Raw genomic sequence first — 19,295 nt, 5'->3', positions numbered from 1 at the left:
TTCCTTGCCTGTGTCCTCCAGATCTTTGCCAGTCTCCTATGTTTTCTTTTTCTTCTTCCTAGGTTGGGCTTGGTTTTTACTTTTTTCCTTTAGCACTCCCTTAGGGTTCTTCTTCTCCTCAGGGAAATCAGAGTCCTCTTCTTCTGAAGAAATACTAATCAAGGGTTTGCTTTGGGGTTTTTTGCTCTTAGAAGAAGAGGGTCTTGATTTCCTCTTCTTGCTCCTCTCATACTCTGAGTCGTCAGAGCTTTCCTCATTATCAGTCGAGGAATCATTATCTGAATCCTCCTCCTCCAAGAAATCAGAATCAGACATTTCTTCTTCCGAATCCATAGAGAGCTGCATTCGATTGATTTTACTGGCCTTTAGATGATCATAAATGAGGACCATAAGTCCCTTGTGCATTTCAGTGTCACCCCGAGGATTTTCTTTATATGCTTTTAGGGATGCATTCATAGAACAAAGCAAGAAGTAAGGGAAATTTACCTTATCATTATGCCTAAAATGATTTAAGAGGACAAAGTGATATCCATATACTTTCATAAACCTGCCATCTAGAGTTATATATCTCATTAAAACAAAGAGAATTTCCCGCCAGGGCTTTGCAAAAGCCCTAGGCGAGTAATAGGTTTTGCTCAACTTTACTAGTCTTTTCTTCTCTTTCTCTGTGACCGGGTACCTTTCAATGGCTTCCCTGCTGACCTTCCTATCTCTGTAGAAATTGCAGCCCTCCCTTTTGAGTCCCATAGCTTTAGCTATTAACTCTTCATCAATTTCCACCAGTTGGTCACCCATTTTAAGCTTGTCCTTCTTCCAATTTTTGCAGAAGAAGCTAGTTATCTTTCCATCACGGCCATGGAGTTTCTTAATGAAGCTCGAAAGACCACCCTTCTACAAAATTTCCCACACCTCTTCTTTCTGTTTCCACTCCTTGCAACTTCCTGGCTCATATCTTCTCCTATTTCTTCCCATGGTGTCGTTTCTCACAGTCAAGTTTAGGTTACAGAGCTGATGAAATAGAAAGCTTTTCGAAGCTAAAACAAAAGCCCAGAAAGCATGCATATCATTAATGATTTGACAAGTTATAATGCACATTCTGCTAACTTTGATGTTATAATGAGTAATTCCCTCATTATCAAAGTAACTCGGAGTGCTTACTTCAGTACATATCATAATTGTCCTGTCAATCAAGATTCTTTGGGGTACTTCGACATCTTTCATTTATTATGATTTGTCTTACATCTCCGGGAAGACCGCTCTCACCTGTCCACATGGTAATTGTATCATTCTTCACCGCCACATTTGCAACCCAATCAGCAGAACAGTTGGCCTCCTAATATATATGGGATATGTGGCATTTTTTGAAGGTTCTGATAATGTCAATGGCAGAAAAAATTATATTGTGGATCGACCAAGAGGGCTGAGAGGTCCCATTGAGACACTTAATGATATTATTGGAATCCCCTTTGATCTAGAGATGGGTACAGTTCCATTTTTTAGCTAGAATAATGCCTTGAAGGGCTGCCATAGCTTCCACCTTATGATTGGTTTGAATGCCAATAGGGACAGCAACCATACCTTTGCAAATGCCTCTGTCATCTCTGAGAATAGCTCCACAGCCTAAAGGACCTGGGTTTCCTTTGGCTGCTCCATCAAAATTGATTTTAAGCCAACCATGGGGAGGGGTTTGCCATTTAACTTCAAGCCTTTTATTGTGGCTGATATTATGACCATCAGTGATCTTCATATTCCAGGCTCTTAAGATATTTGACTCCAAAGAGTTGTTTGAGTAACAAGAGACCTCCATAGTTCCCATATTTTCCTGAATAGCCCTTTGAATTTTCTGAAAAACAATGTCTTGATTTAAGGACACATCCCTAAAAATTTGGTTGTTTCTTTCCTTCCAAAGACCCCACAGAATGTGAGGCAGAGAGAGCTACCACATACACCTCAGAAAAGAGTTGGTCCAATGAATTTGCCAGGAAGAGAATAAATCTCTTATGTTACTGGGAAACACCCAAGCAAGACTAAAGCTTTTGAGGAAGCTTTCCCAAATAGAGGTTGAGAAAGAACAGTGGAGGGAAAGATGGTCCACTGACTCTTCCTCTTGAAAGCACAACACACACCTATTTGGAAGGGCAAAACCTCTGCATTTAAGGTTGTCAACAGTAAGGATCTTATTCTGGAGAATAGTCCAGAAGAACATATTGATTTTAGGAGTTAGCCCTTTTAGCCAAGCTTTAGACCAAAAAGGATTCATAGGAGGGGAGGGGGAGAGGATACAATACATCGAAGATATAGTAAAGGTACCTTTGGGGTTATATCTCTAGATCAGGGAATCCTCTTCCTTATTCAGCTAGATAGCAGACAGTTGGGTTTTGAGCTTGGAGAGACTGGGATGAATACTATCAATGTTCTGCCAGTTGTTCCCATCCCAGTAATCTACCACTAAGGTACCAAAAGAGCCAATACAGGAGGGGGCATGTGAAGCCCACTCATAGAAATCCATTAGGGGTTTGTCAAAAAGTGAGGGATCGTCCCAGAATCTCACTTTTCTACAATTTCCAAGTTTCCATGTCACACCTTTAGCAATCACCTCTTTACATTTAGAAACATGGTTCCAGATATGAGATCCATTTATACTGAGATCCTATTTAAGAAAAGAAGATAGAGAAGAGGACAAAAGAAAATACTTACTTCTCCAAATTTTGCACCATTCAGAATCAGAGTTAAACCATCTCCAAACTTGTTTTGATAAGAGAGCTTCATTTAAAGTGTGAATCCTCCTAAGCCCCAGACCACCTTTTCTTTTTGGCTTGCAGACCTGATCCCATGCCACCAAGGACATACTTTGCTTTTCCTCCACCCCAGACCATAGGAATCTTCTTTGAATTTTCTCAATAGCTTTAGCATACTTAACTGGAATTTTGAATAAGCTAAGAGCATAAATGGGGATACTTTGAAGAGTAGCCTTAAGAAGAAGGAGCTTACCAGCTTGACTAAGAGAGCCCCTTTCCAACCTGCAAGTTTTTTGTGAAATTTATCAACCAGCGAACTCCAATAGGAGTCAGGAGGGGCAATCCCCATGGGGAGACCAAGGTAGGTAGCAGGAAGGTTAGCAATCTTACACTCTAGAATTCTACAGATCCTTTGTTGTCTTCTCTCTGGGGTGTTAATGAAAAAGACATCACTTTTGGCCCAGTTAATAAGCTACCCCATTGCAGAAGCATATTTACACAAGGTATTCTTCAGAACTTTAGCTTCTGAGATGCTTGAATTCCCCATAATTATTGTTTCATCAACAAACTACTAGTGTGAACAAATAAGGTTAGCAGAAGAAGGTTGGAGACCCTTAAAGGATCCTATCTGCACCAAATTTTCCATGGTCCGTCCAAAGCATTCTGCCATAATAATGAATAGGATGGGGGAGATAGGATCTCCTTTCCTAAGACCTCTCGAAGCTTGGAAAAAGATTGAAGGAGAACCATTGACAAGAACAACAAAGGACGCAGTAGTGGTAAGTTGGGATAAAAGATCCACAACTCTTGGGGCAAACCCAAAGGCAGTGAGGACTTTCTGAAGAAGAGACCAGTCCACCCTATCATAGGCTTTGGAGAGATCTAGCTTAAGGATGAGACCCTGCTTCTTTGCTTTAACAAGAGAGTGAATATTCTCATGAACAGTAATAATGGAGTCGAGAATTTGTCTTCTAGGAACAAACCCATTCTGCTGGTGTTTAATAAAAGCTAGGAGAATAGACAAGAGTCTAGAGGTCAGGACCTTAGATATGATCTTGTAAAAGGAATTGCAGAGGCTAATAGGTCTGAACTTGTCCAGAGAATTAGCACCTTGAATCTTGGGGATAAGAGCAATAAAAGTACCATTTATTTCCTTCAAGAGTTTTCTAGCCCCAAAGAATTCCTTAACCCCATTAGCAACATCAGTCTCGATAATGTCCCAGAACTCTTGAAAAAAGAGCATTGGGAAGCTGTCGGGACCAGGAGCTTTGTTTCCATCAAAGGAGAAAACAACATTTTTAATTTCTAAGGTGGAAGGAATGGAAGAGAGATAAACATTATTCTGGGCGTCAATGAGATGAGGAATGTTCTGAAGAAAAGAGGATTGAGCTTTAGCATCCAAACTTTGATCCCTCAAAAGGAGGTCCGAGAAATACCTCTTAGCTTCATTCCTTATTTCATCTTCCTTGACCAACTCCCCACTGTCCACAACTAACTTGTTCATCTCGTTGGCAGCTTTATGTTTGATGGTTGACATATGGAAGAATCTTGTATTCCTGTCTCCTTCCTTGACCCATATGCATCTTGATCTCTACTTCCAAAAAATTTCCTCTTTAGTAATAATATCATGGTATTTCTTAAGAATCTCATTCTCCTCAGCAATAGAAATAGTACTAAAACCATCCTTCTAGATCTAGTCCTGTATCTCTTTTAGGTTTTCCTGAATTTTACTCTTAGCCTCAAATATATTCCCAAAGTTGTTCTTATTCCAGATTTGGATGTTGTCCTTCACACTTTTGAGCTTCTTAACCACTTTGAACATTATCGTTCCCTCAACTTGGATACTCCACCATTTTTGAATATACTTTTTAATATCAGGGTGAAGAGTTCACATTTTTTCAAATCTAAAGGGATAGTTTTTTCTTCTGTTGATCAAATCAGCATTAAAAGTAATTGGAAAGTGATCAGAACCAACCCGAATATGTGTAGATAAGGAACAGAAATATTGACTGTACCAATCATCAAAAATAAGAGTTCGGTCAAGGGGCACTTGAGTAAGGTCATTACCATTTCTTCTATTTGTCCATGTGAAATTACAACCCTGTATCTAAAAATCATTAAGAGCTAGAGAATTAATAAAATCCATGGGAGCCATCCTACTTTCCAGCTGAGGTGGGCTGCCTCCAAATTTTTCCTCCTCTTTTAAAGGCGTATTGAAATCCCCCATAACCATCCAACTTAGATGTTTGAAACTTTCCCTAGCCTGTTTTATCCTTTTCCAAAAAGAGTTTCTAGCCTTTAAGGTATTAGGAGAATAAATGTTTGTGAGAACCCATGAAAAACCATCTTTAAGATGCTCAAATTTAATACAAGAAAAATTACCTTCCTGAATAATGACCTAGCCTTTAATAGTGTTAAGATTCTAGATGGTTGCAATGCCTCTAGAAGCACCCTCAGAACTTCCCCCACTAATTTTACCATTTTTGAAAAACTTCAAAGATTCAACTTTTTCTCTACTCATTTTGGTTTCTTGAATAAGAAAAATGTCAGGATTGCTATCTCTTATCATATTCCTAATAATATCATGTTTATGGGGATTGTTTAGACCCCTTAAATTCTAAGAGATTATCTTCATAGTTACTTACCAATTCCCAGCTCCTTGAGAGTTTTTTGAGTTCCATCTGCTATGTTCTTGCTAGCCTCCATGTCTCTAACTTTGTGATTAGATGGTCACCCTGGTGAAGAGGAGACATATCCCACATCAACTTGAGCTATTCTACTAGATTTCCTAATCAAGGATATCGAGGGTGTTGCTGCTTTCTTACTCCTGTGTTTAGGCTGCTTCCATTCCGTTTCTGACACAGGAGCCACTTCCGGATTGGTTAGGATTTTGGAAATTTCATCTACATTACCCCATTTAGGAGTTTTGAACTCAGATGAAATAATGTTTGTTGTTCTTGAATGCTGATCCGAATCTGAAAGACTCAATCCCAAAATTGCACACTTTTGGGCTTCTTGTATTTCAAAACTAGGTATGGCTATAGAAGAGTCTGTCCTTTCAACTTGTGGATCTGGGATCTCACCTTCCTCTAGTTGATATTCTCTAGCTTCTACTACCTAATTTTCATATGTGTCATCCACCACTTCATCTTTTGCTTTTGGAGGATCATTCTGATCGTTCAAATCCATTTTCTGCATCATTTTTATGGGACTAGCTTTGGTTGTTTCATTCCTATTTGCCTTCTGAACAGTGGGACTGAGGATAGAGTTTGAGGCTTCCTTTTGATCCCACAAAGGAGAAAAGCGATTTGGATTTTTTTCCTTATTTTCTATGTTTTTAACTTGCCACACCCTTTTCTCTGGCATATTCTAGCTTTCAATCTGAGGTTTTGATTGATTAGGCTCTACCTTTTGCTTTTTCGGGTAAGATTTTGCCCAATGACCTACCTTCTTACAATGGAAACAAGCAAAAGGAATAGTTTCATATTCTATATGTTGCTTCCAGGTTCCCAGTTTTGAAACTAGATCAATCTGTTCTGGCATATTTGCCTCAGGGGCTACTCCAACACAGAACCTTGCATGGGTTAATCTTCTTTTTGAAGCAGTGACTGGGTCAATAGAGAGCAGCTCACCAAAAGAACTTGCTATTCCAAAGAAGAAGCTTTCTACCCAATACTCGAGAGGCAATCCTAGGAGTTTTATCCACACTGGAACCTGTGCCAGAATAGAATCATTCATATTTAATTTCAAATGCCATTTTCTTAGAACCAGGGCTATCTTTCCCACCATCCAGGGACCCCCGCACAAGATCTTAACCTTATCTTCTTCACATGAAAAAGAGAAAGATAGAAGACCTTTGGGAAGAGCTGAGACCTCTACATTTCCTTTAAGTGCCCATTTTTTATTAACAAAGGCCCTAACAACTTCAATGTTTGGGCGCAGACCCATAAACTTCCCTACCAAGGAGTTCGACATACTGTTGATATTATGGTCCAGAACCTGGTCAGGGATGGAGATAGAAAACTTACCACTAGAAGGGTCAGAAATGTTCTTAACAGGAGGAAGGGAGAATTTACCAGTTGGTCTAGATCCAAAAAGGGAAGACCATTTTTTTCCCTCCCTCCCATTATCCACGGAGTCAACAAGTGGCATAGGCCCCCCATTGGACCCTACCCCCAGATGCCCTGAAGAATTTGCTGTCACGACAAACAAAGTACCATCGGACTATGAGTTAGTAACTAGAACTAGGAGGTTTGAGTGCTTGTCCTTATCATCCATAGGACCAGCACCATTGATCTAGCCACTCTCACCATTGGAACCAGGGTTCCCGCCTTGATGGAAATTTGAAATTTGAGCTCCCGCTCCTCCCTCTTGTCCCATAGTGTTTTTTTGAAGTGGGTTAGAGATTTTTATGGCTTTTTTAGTTAACCACTTAGTTTTAAAATTTTAAATTTGATCCAATATTGCAAAGTTGAATTTGAAGCCACTCTAAAATGATAAATCCAAAATTTAAACCACTTAATTCACAAGCTCAATTTTAAAAATTTGAAAATTAGGGTTTTTGTATTTAACCACTTAATTTTAAAATTTAAATGTGAAATTTGACTTGCAAGTGAAAATTTGAAATATGAAATTGAAAAACCTCAGATCTAAAATAATTAATCCAAATTACGCAATTCACAAGCTCAATTTTGAAATAAAAAATTAGGGTTTTAATGTAATTAACCTCTAAATTTTTAAAATTTTCAAGCAAATGAAACTTGTAAATGAAAATTTGAATATTAAATTGCATAGACACTCAAATATGAGAACAAAAATCAGAAGTAAGCATAGGACATGTCGGGTTCACCAAAATGTAAAGGGAAAAATTTGATTTGGCAATTTATAGCATAGAAGGGAGAAATCACCAAATCAATTTTGCTTGAAGACTTTACATTCAAAAAAGGGAAGGGAATCCACTAGATTCAATAAAAAATCAAACAAGTACTAAATACTGAGTGAATTGATTAATTTTTGAGGGGTTTTTTCTCTCTTTTGGAAAAACAATAAGCTACAGATGCTGGATTTTTGCGTGCACCTAGATTTGAGCAGTATAAGTCAAGTCAAATATGATCCTCAAAAAGCTCCTAAAAAGCTAGGACCATGGCCCATCACAATGGTCCTCCGAAATTTTTGTAAGCCAAAGGGGGATGATTCATCTTTGGGAATAAAGATTATTTTAAAGAGTACATCTCTATACCTATTTCTTGCACACAGAAAGAAGGGGAGAAGGTTGGGGATAGGGGCTTGCCTTAGGTCAAACCCCGATTTTGGAAATAACCATGAAATTGAAATAAAGATAATTGAAATGAATGTAAGGAAATATTCTTCTTTTGAGGGAGATGTTGAATTATGACAGAAAATTGAATGATGATACCTCCTTGTGAAATTTTGCTTGCGTAGACATGGAACTAGGTTTTCATGAAATAAGATGTAAATCTGCACTTTAATACTTGAATCTTGAATTTATTTCTACTCCAAGGCTTGAAGGAAGAATGGAAATACTCAATTGCTCTTGAATTCTTGATAGATGATTGATAGATCATTCATAGATATCCAATGAGAGGGGAAATCCTCTTTGTATACTTGCTCATTGGGAAAACTGGCAAATATTGCTACATCTACCATGCTTGAAGTTTCTCCTCTTGCATATTTTCTACCTTCCCAAAACAATTTTGAGCAAGATTGGGAGGTAGATGATTTTCTTGATTATCTTTATTCATGTCATAGATTCTCTCTATCTCTCCTCTCTTGCTAGTTTGTAAACTTCTTCTATTTGTTGTCCCTAGTGTTATCTACTTGAGGACAATTCAAAGTGTTGAGATCTCTTTTGGTCTCTTCCATGTTGAATCAAAAGACACATGTGCCCTTCTTCAATTATGTTTCTACTTTCTTTGTGGGATGAGGATAATTCAATGCAAATATATACATGATATACATTATTTATCATAAGAGCATACTAACCCCAAAGTTCAGCAGAAACCTTATGTGTTTTGTGTTTTGTGATCATTATCCTTTGACGTATTCTCTCTTGTTAGCATATCATTGTGATAATGTGCTTGTGTTTTGGATGAATGCATACTACCTGAAAGAAATTTCTCTCAATGAGGCATATACAATAGATGTAAAATGGAGGCATACACTCTACTCAATTTTTCTCTCTTTGAATATACTGATACTCAACTTAATTTGCAAACTTATCCTTTTTCTTGGTAATTTTTGGTATATTTCTTTTCATGACTCATGGTAAGTGAATCTTACTAGGCTAAGCAGTCATGGCTCTCTTTCTCTCTCTTTCTTATGATGTCCCTTTTATCTTAATATTTAAGTAGTAAGATACCTAAATTCCACTGGGGGCTTGGTGTGTCTTACCTCCTTAGCATCTTGATAGAAGCCTTTAAATGTGAACCTTTATACTTTATCGAGAGTATGCTTAGTGGTGCAGGAGCACCTAAGTTATCATCAAGCTTCTATGAGGAAAATTATGAAACCTATGTGTTTTAAAGAGTAAAAGTGGTAAATAAGGTCTCGAAAGACCATATGTGATGTAATAAGGTCATTAATACCATTAGTTTGTATGTGGAGTCTTAGTAGGAGTTATGTTGATAAAACTTGTCAAAATTTTCAAAATTGCCATTTTGTGGGAAATATGTGTCAATGGGTCTAATATGGTATTTTATGATGTATAAAGGTTATATGGACCTATTTTGGTTTATTTTTATCAATTTTGGGTCATAATGTTTTTAGGTTGGGTTTATGTCCTATCCTAGGCAAACATTGTCAATGTTGACAAAAATTGTCAGAGCAACTTTTGTGTTTGTAAGGGTAATTAGGTGTTTGTTAGTTTATAGCCATAGAGAGGCCTTGGAGGAATTTAAATAGGTCCTTACCATGACCAAATTGAGGTTGATATTCTTTTGGAAGGAAAAAAATTTAATAAAATCTTGGAGTTCCCTGCACTTTATTGAGTTTTCCAACATGATAGTCTGAAAAAAGGAATTTTCCATTAAGAAAACTCATTCATTTGCATTGGTTATTGTGAGATTTGCCAAGATCAAGGGCACAATGAAAAGTATAAAAATAGAGACAAAATAATGACAAGAACAAAATGTATTCTCATCAATATGAAAATAATCAACTGGATTCCTAATACAATGAATATAGGCCTTCTTATATAGGCAAGGCCATATGGATGTACGAGAACACAATCATGACATGTGGATCAATGAGAAACAAGGGTAGGTAAGAAATACTAGGGGTAGGTAGGAGAAATAATATAATATTCCACAAGAGGTGGATGACCCACCGAATGTGGAGTGTAACAGCAAAATAAGACCACAAAAGGTGGAATTTCTCCTACAAGCTACATCCCTATGTACACACTTCCCTAAGTGTCTCAAATCGAAACTACAAAGAGATGCATTATCCTAAGCTAACTTAAGTAAAGTGTAATAATATCCATAATGAATATTTATTTACATCAACACCCCCTCTTAACTGCAACTTAGGGGAATGAAGACTCAAGTCAACAATGCAAGATGGGTCCCGGCTACTAGGCCATGATAGGTACCCATGTACAATATGAAAATGCAAGCAAAACTATACAATGCAATCTCTCACAAACGGAGAAAGGGAGAAAACCAAGTGGGAAAAAACTCCCCCCCAAGAGAGATATGAATGTACAAAAGACTCTTAAAGAAGAAGGACAAAACCTCAAAGAGGAAACAGTCCCTCCCATAAGAGAGGAAGGAGAAGTCAGCCGACCCCACCCAATGACACATCCCGCACCCCCAAGAGAGCTCACAACTATTGGAACTTACTCTCGGTGAAAGATTTGGTGAATATGTCTGCAACCTGCTCTATTGTAGGACAATACTACAAATCAATGACCTACTCCTGAATCAGCTCTCGGATATAGTGCATATGAATCTCGATGTGTTTGGTCCACTAGTGCTGGATGGGGTTCTTCAAGATTGCAATAGCACTCTGATTGTTGTAATGTAGAACTATCAGTCATGGAGTGGTGAAACCAAACTCTATGAGAATCTGCTGAAGCCAAATAGTCTCAGTCAATGCATTAACAGTGCCTCGATACTCAGCCTCAGTCGAAGAGAGAGCAATAGCATGTTGTTTCTTGCTCTACCAACAAATGGGGCCTAAACCAAGGTGAAAACTATAACCTGAAGTAGACTTATGATCATCAAGATCGTGAGCCCAATTGGAGTCTGTGTAACCAACCAAGTGAAGTCCTATGCCTGATGTATAGTGAATCCCATAGTGTTGTTACCCTGGATGTAATGAAGGATGCGTTTGGCGGCTTTCCAATGAAGCTCATGTGGTTCCTACATGAATTGGTAAACCATGCCAACCGCAAATGAAATATTTGGGCGTGTATGAGTCAAGTAGATGAGACTACCCACAAGCTGATGATATAATGTGGCATCAACTGGTGGAGAAGAACATTGAGCCTCAAGCTTGACTCCTGAAAGAAAGGAAGTCGGTGCAGGCTTACAATCAGCCATATGAAAGCGTGCAAGTAGATCAAGAGCATACTTGGGTTGTGATAGGGTAATCCTGAAAGGTGACTGTGAAATCTCTATCCTGAGAAAGTAGTGCAAAAGACCCAAGTTAGTCATAGCAAATCTATCATGCAAAGCAGATTTGACCCTGCTAATGATGGATGCGGTACTCCCTGTAATGATCAAATCATCAACATAGAGCACAAGTATCAAGTGAGAGTCATCCTATCACAAAATGTAGACATTTGGATTGGAATGACACCTGGTGAACCTTGCTGAGAGAAGAAAGGAATCCATCTTGGCATACCAAGCCCTGGGGGCCTGCTTAAGGCCATAGAGAGATTTCCTTAGTCTGCAAACCAAGGAAGTATCCTAGATGAAACCCTATGGCTGCTCCATATAAATCTCCTCATCAAGATCACCATGAAGAAAAGCACTCTTCACATCCATCTGATGTACAACCCAACCATGAGCTACAACAATATCAAGTGTCAAGTGAATGGAGTTCATCTTGGCTATGGGTGCAAAGGTCTTAGTATCGTCAGCACCTGCAACCTGAGAGAAACCTTTCGCAACAAGCTGAGCCTTATACTTATCCACACTACCATCCGCTGCATACTTGGTTTGATAGATCCACTTACATCAAACCATCTTTCTCCCCTTAGGGAGATGGACTAAATCCTATGTGTTGTTCCTCATCAAGGAACTATACTCTTCCTCCATAGCTTGGTCCCACTCAGGAACCCCTGATGCTTCCCAAAATGTCTCTAGATCGGAAGCAGTAGAAATGAATGCATGTGGAAGATCCTGATGTTGTGATCAAGTTCTTCATGTATCTAAAGGATCCCCAACAAGAGAACCTGCTGACTCAGGTGTCTGTTGAGCCCAGTGAGGTCTAGGTGGAGGTGGAGAATGAGGCTCCTCAATTGCAAGTGGACCCTACACAGGTGTAACCCTACGAGTCAGAGTTGAAGGAGTCTCATCATCCGAATCACTAGCATCACTATCCACAATGGAGGAAGGTGGAGGAGGTAGAGAGGCTAAGCTAAGAGAGATTTCCTCAAAGTGAACACTCCTCTTAGTGAACACCTCATGTGTCTCAGGATCCATTAATCTATATGCCTTAACACCCTCAAGATATCCAACAAATATGCAAGGCCGACTCTGAGGTTCCAATTCCTTGTATTTATTTGGAGGTATGTGAGCCCATGCTAGACACCCAAAGACTCTGAAATGTCTCACAATCGGTTTCCTACCAGCCCTAGCCTCAAAAGGAGTAATACCTTGCAAAGCTTTGTGAGGAACCTGATTCTGGATGTGTGTGGCACAACTGATAGCCTCTTCCCAAAAGGTGGGATCAAGAGAACGTGCATGTATCATACAACTAGCCATTTCTTTGAGAGTTCTATTCTTGCACTCTGCAACTCCATTCTACTATGGAGTGTATGCAATAGAATGATGAAGATCAATCCCCTCAAATGTACAAAAATCCTCAAGTCTCTTGTTCACATATTCCCTTCCATTATCTATACAAAGAATCTTGACCACTTTCTCAGATTGCTTCTCCACACGAGTCTTGAAGTCCTAAAACTTGTCAAATACTTCACTCTTATGAATGAGAAAGTAGACCCAAGTGAAGCGGGAGTAGTCATGAATGAAGGTGAGGACATAGCAGGCCTTGCTAAATGAAGGCACTAGAAATGGACCTGCTACATCACTGTGAACAAGTGGAAGAACTTCCAAATCTCTCCAAGCTTTCCCCTTATCAAACTTCTCCTCAAGATGCTTGCACATGGAACAACCTAAACATACACCCTCTGAAAAACTGATTCGAGGTAGACCTATGACCATGTCTTTAGTGTTGAGCTACTGAAGATAGCAGTAGTTCAGGTGACCAAACCACTCATGCCATAGCTTACTTTCAAAATTTGAATGATTAAGCAAGGCCCTAGAAGGTGAACTTGGTACAAAGTGGGAAAATGAATAAAGCCTTGAATTGTCATTAACTTGTCCCACTGCTATCAAGGCATCATCATCAAGTTCCTTTACCATAGCTAAATTTGTTGTAAACTCAACCTTTTTCCCATTCCCATAGTGAGTGATTTGGTAGATAGAGAGAAGGTTGGTAGACAAGTTAGGAACATAGAGAACATTCTCAAATATTCCATCATCCATGTTAGCTGAACCTTTCCCTTCAACTTCTACTTATGTATCATCACCTATGTAAATGCAAGGTACCTTAGATGGCTCCAATGAAGAAAACTACTCTTTTGTAGAAACCATGTGATAAGAGGCACCCGAGTCAAGTATCCACTGTTGTGAAGAACTTGTTGTAGCCACAAATGATTTCCCTTTTCCCTTAGACTATGAGAAAGAGGAAGGAGTTGAATCCTTTTTTGTGTAGGTGGATGGCAAGTTGATGTTGTTTTTCCTAAGAAGATTAGTTAACTCATCAACTTGCTTTGTGTGGCATCGATGCTCATCATGACCATACTTCTTGCAATATGCACAAGTTGGTTTATCCTTCTTAGGTGGTGTCCCCTTCTTGGAAGAGGATGAAAAATTGCCTTGTGATGGAGAGGATGATTGTCCTTTTTCCTATTGTGGCTTTGACTTAGATTGCTTCTTCTTGTTGTTGGAATCTTTGCCTTGACTTCCTTGATTCCCTTGATTAGCCACCAAAGCCTGGGACTTTGAAGACTTGAGAAGCCACATGTTCAACAACTTAGATTGTTCCAATATCAACATTTCTGTGAAAGCATCAAATGAAGGCGTAACATGGGAACTCCCCACTATCAAATGATGAGTTTGGAAGCTAGACACAAATGCTGCATATTCTGGTGCAAACTTGTCCAACAAGTTGAATATCAACTGAGCATCATTTTTGTCAATTCCACAATCCTTAAGCTTTGCTCTTAGCTCATTTGCTTTGGTGACATAATCTTGGATTGTATCAAAACTCTTGGGATCCAAGTTAGTGAGCTCATTGTCAATCTTATAACCTCTGATTTCATCAACTTGACCATACAATTTCTGAAACATATCTCAAGTAGCTTTGATTGTAGTACACTTTTCAATATAAAAGATGAGATCATCTGATACATACTTGCGCAAAGTTCCAAGAGCCATGCAATTCTTAGTGAGCCATTCTAATTGAGCATTAGGATCAGCCTTATGATCAGGTGGTGCTGCTATTGTTCCATCTATGTAATGTGTGAGACCTTTTTCCATTAATTTGCTCCATACTTTAATTTTCCATGATGCATAATTATATGGAGTTAAAGGTGGAAATTTAAGAGGACTCATTGCAACAAAAATGAAAGAGCATAAGGAAAGAGAGACACAATCACACACGACACACCCCCAAATTCACTCAATCAAATAACCCCCCCAAAAGTGATGATTTGGCACTTTATACTTAGTGCATGTACAATGGGCCACTTGCAAAAAATGGCAAAGTGGACTTTTGATTTCAATTTTACAATTGCCTCAATAAGGCTAAAAGAGACTCAAACTAATAGTGCAAGAGATCTCAACTAAGATCCAAGCAATTTACTAGTACCAAATAGGTAAAATAAGACCAATATATGAAAGTACAATTTCCACTTAAAATCTCTAAAATATGATCATAGATTATGAAAGTAGACAAAAAACAATGCCCCTTTAAAAAAAATGGCACATGAAAAGGAGGTTGTATGAGCTCAAACAAGGCCTTTGAAGTTGCAGAATTAAGGATTGGACAAGTACAACTGAGAGAATCTAAAAATTCCAAAATACCTATGCACCAAAACTAGAAAATAACCACACCACTGCGAAGAGAAAAAAAATTTAGCCCAAATCAAAAAAAAATTCACCCAAAAATGAGCAAAATTGAGCAAGTTATGGGCCTCCAAAGTTGACCAAAAAATCCAAATTGCTCAACGAAGAGGGGTATAAAAATTTCCAAAGAAAATGCTGACTAGGCATTGATTGGGCATTGCTGACTAGGTGTTGACTGGGTAGAAGGTACGGATCCCAAAAACAATTTTCAATTTTTTTTTACTTTTTTAAAAAAAAATATTTTCAAACTAGAAAATAATTTTCAATTTTTTTTTTTTTTTTGAAAAAAATCCAAAAACTCCGTACCATACCGCCCGAATTGGGCATTAAATTTCCTCCACACCCAAAAATTTATTTTTGCCAAAATAGGTCGAATTTATACTCAATTTTTATGGAAACAGCCTCTCGGATGCAATGGTGAGGTTGAAAATGCTCCAAGATGCCTCGAAAAAATGTAGTTCCTCAGATCCAAAAATAGAATCCTTCCACGATGTCTCCAAAAAATAATCAATGAAGCCCCAATGGCTCTGATACCATGTGAGATTTTGCCAAGATCAAGGGCACAATGAAAAGTATAAAAATAGAGACAAAAGAATGACAAGAACAAACTGTATTCTCATCAATATGAAAATGATCAACTAGATTCCCAATACAATAAATATAGGCCTTCTTATATAGGCAAGGCCATATGGATGTACGAGCACACAATCATGACATGTGGTTCAATGAGAAACAAGGGTAGGTAAGAAATACTAGGGGTAGGTAGGATAAATAATATAATATTCCACAAGAGGTGGATGACCCACCGAATGTGGAGTGTAACAGTAAAATAAGACCACAAAAGGTGGAATTTCTCCTACAAGCTATATCCCTATGTGCACACTTCCCTAAGTGTCTCAAATCCAAACTACAAAGAGATGCATTATCCTAAGTTAACTTAAGTAAAGTGTAATAATATCCATAATGAATATTTATTTACACCAATAGTTATCCATAGGAGATGAAATAGTATTGAATCCTCTCAATTTAATTTTTTGTTTCATTCATTTTGGTTGCGTTTTGAAGGAGATATAATATTTTTTATAAAAACAGTCCAACCCTAACCTAGGGTAACCAATGATTGTGCAAAAATAATTTTTTTTTTGTTTTCATGTTAAATAAACCACTCCAGAGGGTGGAAAGTTTTTGTATATGTGTACTTTTATTACCTTATTCTTTGCAAGGATCCATGACTTGGTTTGCACGTGCTAGAGAGGATACAAGGACTGTTCTTTTGTGTCTCAGACTGACACGAAAGTGAGTTACTGAGTTTTGGATGGTATGAATGCAAAAGTAGACCTTGAAGGCTCAAGGAAAGTAGTGAGGGGTGTGTTAGGGATCCCTAGAGATAACCCAAGTGATTTGTGACCAAAGGAGCAGACCAAAACTAGAGGGTTTATGACTGTCCTTACTCTAGTGTAGACTCTCACAGTTTGATAGTGAAATGAAATCCTATATTTTGCAAGGTTGAGAAGTTGGTTGATGTTGAGTTTGATGTTGGAGGAAGGGAATGGAGGGGTCCTTTAAAATATTTTTTAATGTTTGGAAATCCTATGGATGAAGAATGATTCAAGTTGCATGACTACCTTCAACCAGTTGTGACTGTTCCAAGCACACGTGACTATGATAAAAGACAATGTTGTAGCACTAGGGCAATTTGTAACCTTTTGGGTGGTTGGGGGGGTAGAGACCCATGTTTTTTCAAGTTAAGAAACCCTTGTAGGTTTTTTCAAGAGGGTTATAGGTGTTTTTGAGTATCCATTGCATGATGAGAGTGGAGGTTGGAGTCCTAGTGATGAATTGGTGTTGAGTGAGTGACCACAAGGGGTGTATGAATGTTGGAGAACTTGGATTGGGATTTAGACATGTTGGTCTATCCGAGTTGAATGTATGCCAATGGCTGGTTGAGAGTTTGAGAGTAAGAGATTACCAATGGGTTATTGTAACCTTTTGAATAACCAATGTCCTTGTGAGGGAACTATTGAGTAAGTGAAGAGTTATCACCTAATTGGAATAGGTGAGTTGGGAGAAATATCTCCCTTAATTGGTTGAGTTAGTTGGAGGCTCTACATAAAAGTGGTATCAGAGAAAGGAAGTAGGTTTTTTAAGGAGAAAAGGTTGAGGAGTTGAAGGCAAGATGCCTCCAAAAGGTGGATCAACAATTGCTAGGGAATTGAAAGCCTCGAAAGAGAAGATTGCAGAATTGAAAGCCACAGATAGAAGGAGAAGAGATACTGAAGATGAGAGTGAGGAAGAAGAAGAAGTTGGTGTTGAAGTCCCTCAAGAGGTAGAGTTGAATCCAGAGGAAGAAAGGACAATTAGGCTCCTGGAGGCTGTTAAGGCAAGTGACCACAAAGCCAAAGAATATTTATCCATGTATGAAAGAAAACTAGATGGAGAAGAACTCATAGATTGGATTGGAGCATTGGAAAACTTCTTTGAATGTGAAGAAGTGGAAGAGAATCAAAAGGTGAAGGTGGCTAAGTCAATATTGAAAGGACATGCTCTACTTTGGTGGGATTGTATGCAAGATGATAGGTGGAAGAAGGACAAACCAAAGATAACTTCATGGAACAAGATGGTGGAGAAGCTGAAAGGAAATTTAATACCTACTAACTACAATTTCTAGTTGTACCAAAGGTTGCAAAATCTATAACAAAAAGATGTGGATGTTCAAGCATACACTGAGGAATTTCATAAGTTGGATATAAGAGCAGCACATGAGGAATATGATGAAGAGAAGGTGGCAAGGTATCTCAATGGGTTGAGGTACAATATTCAGGATGAAATTAGTCTCACAACACCAAGAATAGTAGATCAGTGCTATAAGTTGGCTATGAAGACTGAGGAGAAGTTGCAAAGAAGGCAAGAGAGACAAGGAAGAGATAGGGGAAACACCAATAGAGGAAGAGGAAGAAGACAAACTCAAGAAATCCTAGGATATGCAAGCTGGTGCAGTCACCTGTTAGAAGAGACCTCAATGAGATCAATCTGAATTAGGAAACAAGAGGATATGATGGAGGCAATGAAAAATTGAATGAATTAGATCATGAAAACTAATTACAGATAACCGGTAATATTTGAGATACAAGATTTGGCTCACTATCTTGCTACATACATGATTAATTACAAAATCGGTCAACTCCAGACCTCTAATTCTTAAGGTATGTCTTCTATTTTCTATTTGATAATTTTTGATGCTAAATTACATTGATTTATATGGTCTAGAGGGATCAAATTGACCTAAGAAGAATCAAACAATGATGAACATGATCAAATGTGTAAAACCACTAGGTTGGCCTCTGCTAATGAAAATCCTCCAGAAAATCGAAAGGAAGGATTGCGGATAAAAGGAAACGTTGACTACATGCCAAGGAACATTAAAATCAATGAAAAAAAGCTACACAAGCTACAAAAATAATCTCCAAGATTCACCAATAGCAAATAGGTCCAAGTGGTTTTGGTGTTCTAAGCCAAAAAATTGTTTCGGAATCCAAAAGTGATAACTTGTCAGAAAATGATCCAAACATTCCATGGTTTTGGGAAAAAGAAGATGATCGTGATAACAAGAAAAATCCAGCTCTACAAGATTCAATGAGAAAATGAAAGAAAACTAAAGAAACAAATGTTGAAACTACAAAATAGGAACAAACTAAAAATAATTGTTTTTGGTTGATGCAAGATTGCCAAGAACCGGGGATTCTCCTACATCACAACCAAAGGTAAAGAGAAAGGTATTGATTTAAGAGGAAGATTTAGAAGCACATGAGGAAGATTTGGAGGAGTCACAAGAGGCATATTTGGAGGAGGTAGAAGTTCTAACATATTCATAGGAAGGTGCTACAATTGCAATGAAGTGGGTCACCCAGCATTCAAGTGTCCAAAAAGACAAGTTTCATCATCAAGAGGTAAAAAAAGAGGTTATAAGAGGGTTCAACTTGTGTAAGAAGAAAATGAAGTGTTAATTCTCTAAGAGGTTGTGAAATAGAAGCTAGAGAGACATTGATGCTAAGAAGAACACTATTGCAGACATCCAAGGAGAAAGAACCATAGTATAGGAAATCTCTCTTCAAAACCTCATGTAAGTGCAAGCATAAGGTATGTAAGGTTGTAGTTGATTCAGGTTCTACTGAAAATATAG

Source organism: Cryptomeria japonica, chromosome 7 (genome assembly GCF_030272615.1).
Source record: "Cryptomeria japonica chromosome 7, Sugi_1.0, whole genome shotgun sequence".
Lineage (NCBI taxonomy): Eukaryota > Viridiplantae > Streptophyta > Pinopsida > Cupressales > Cupressaceae > Cryptomeria > Cryptomeria japonica.
This window is presented reverse-complemented; position numbering follows the sequence as displayed.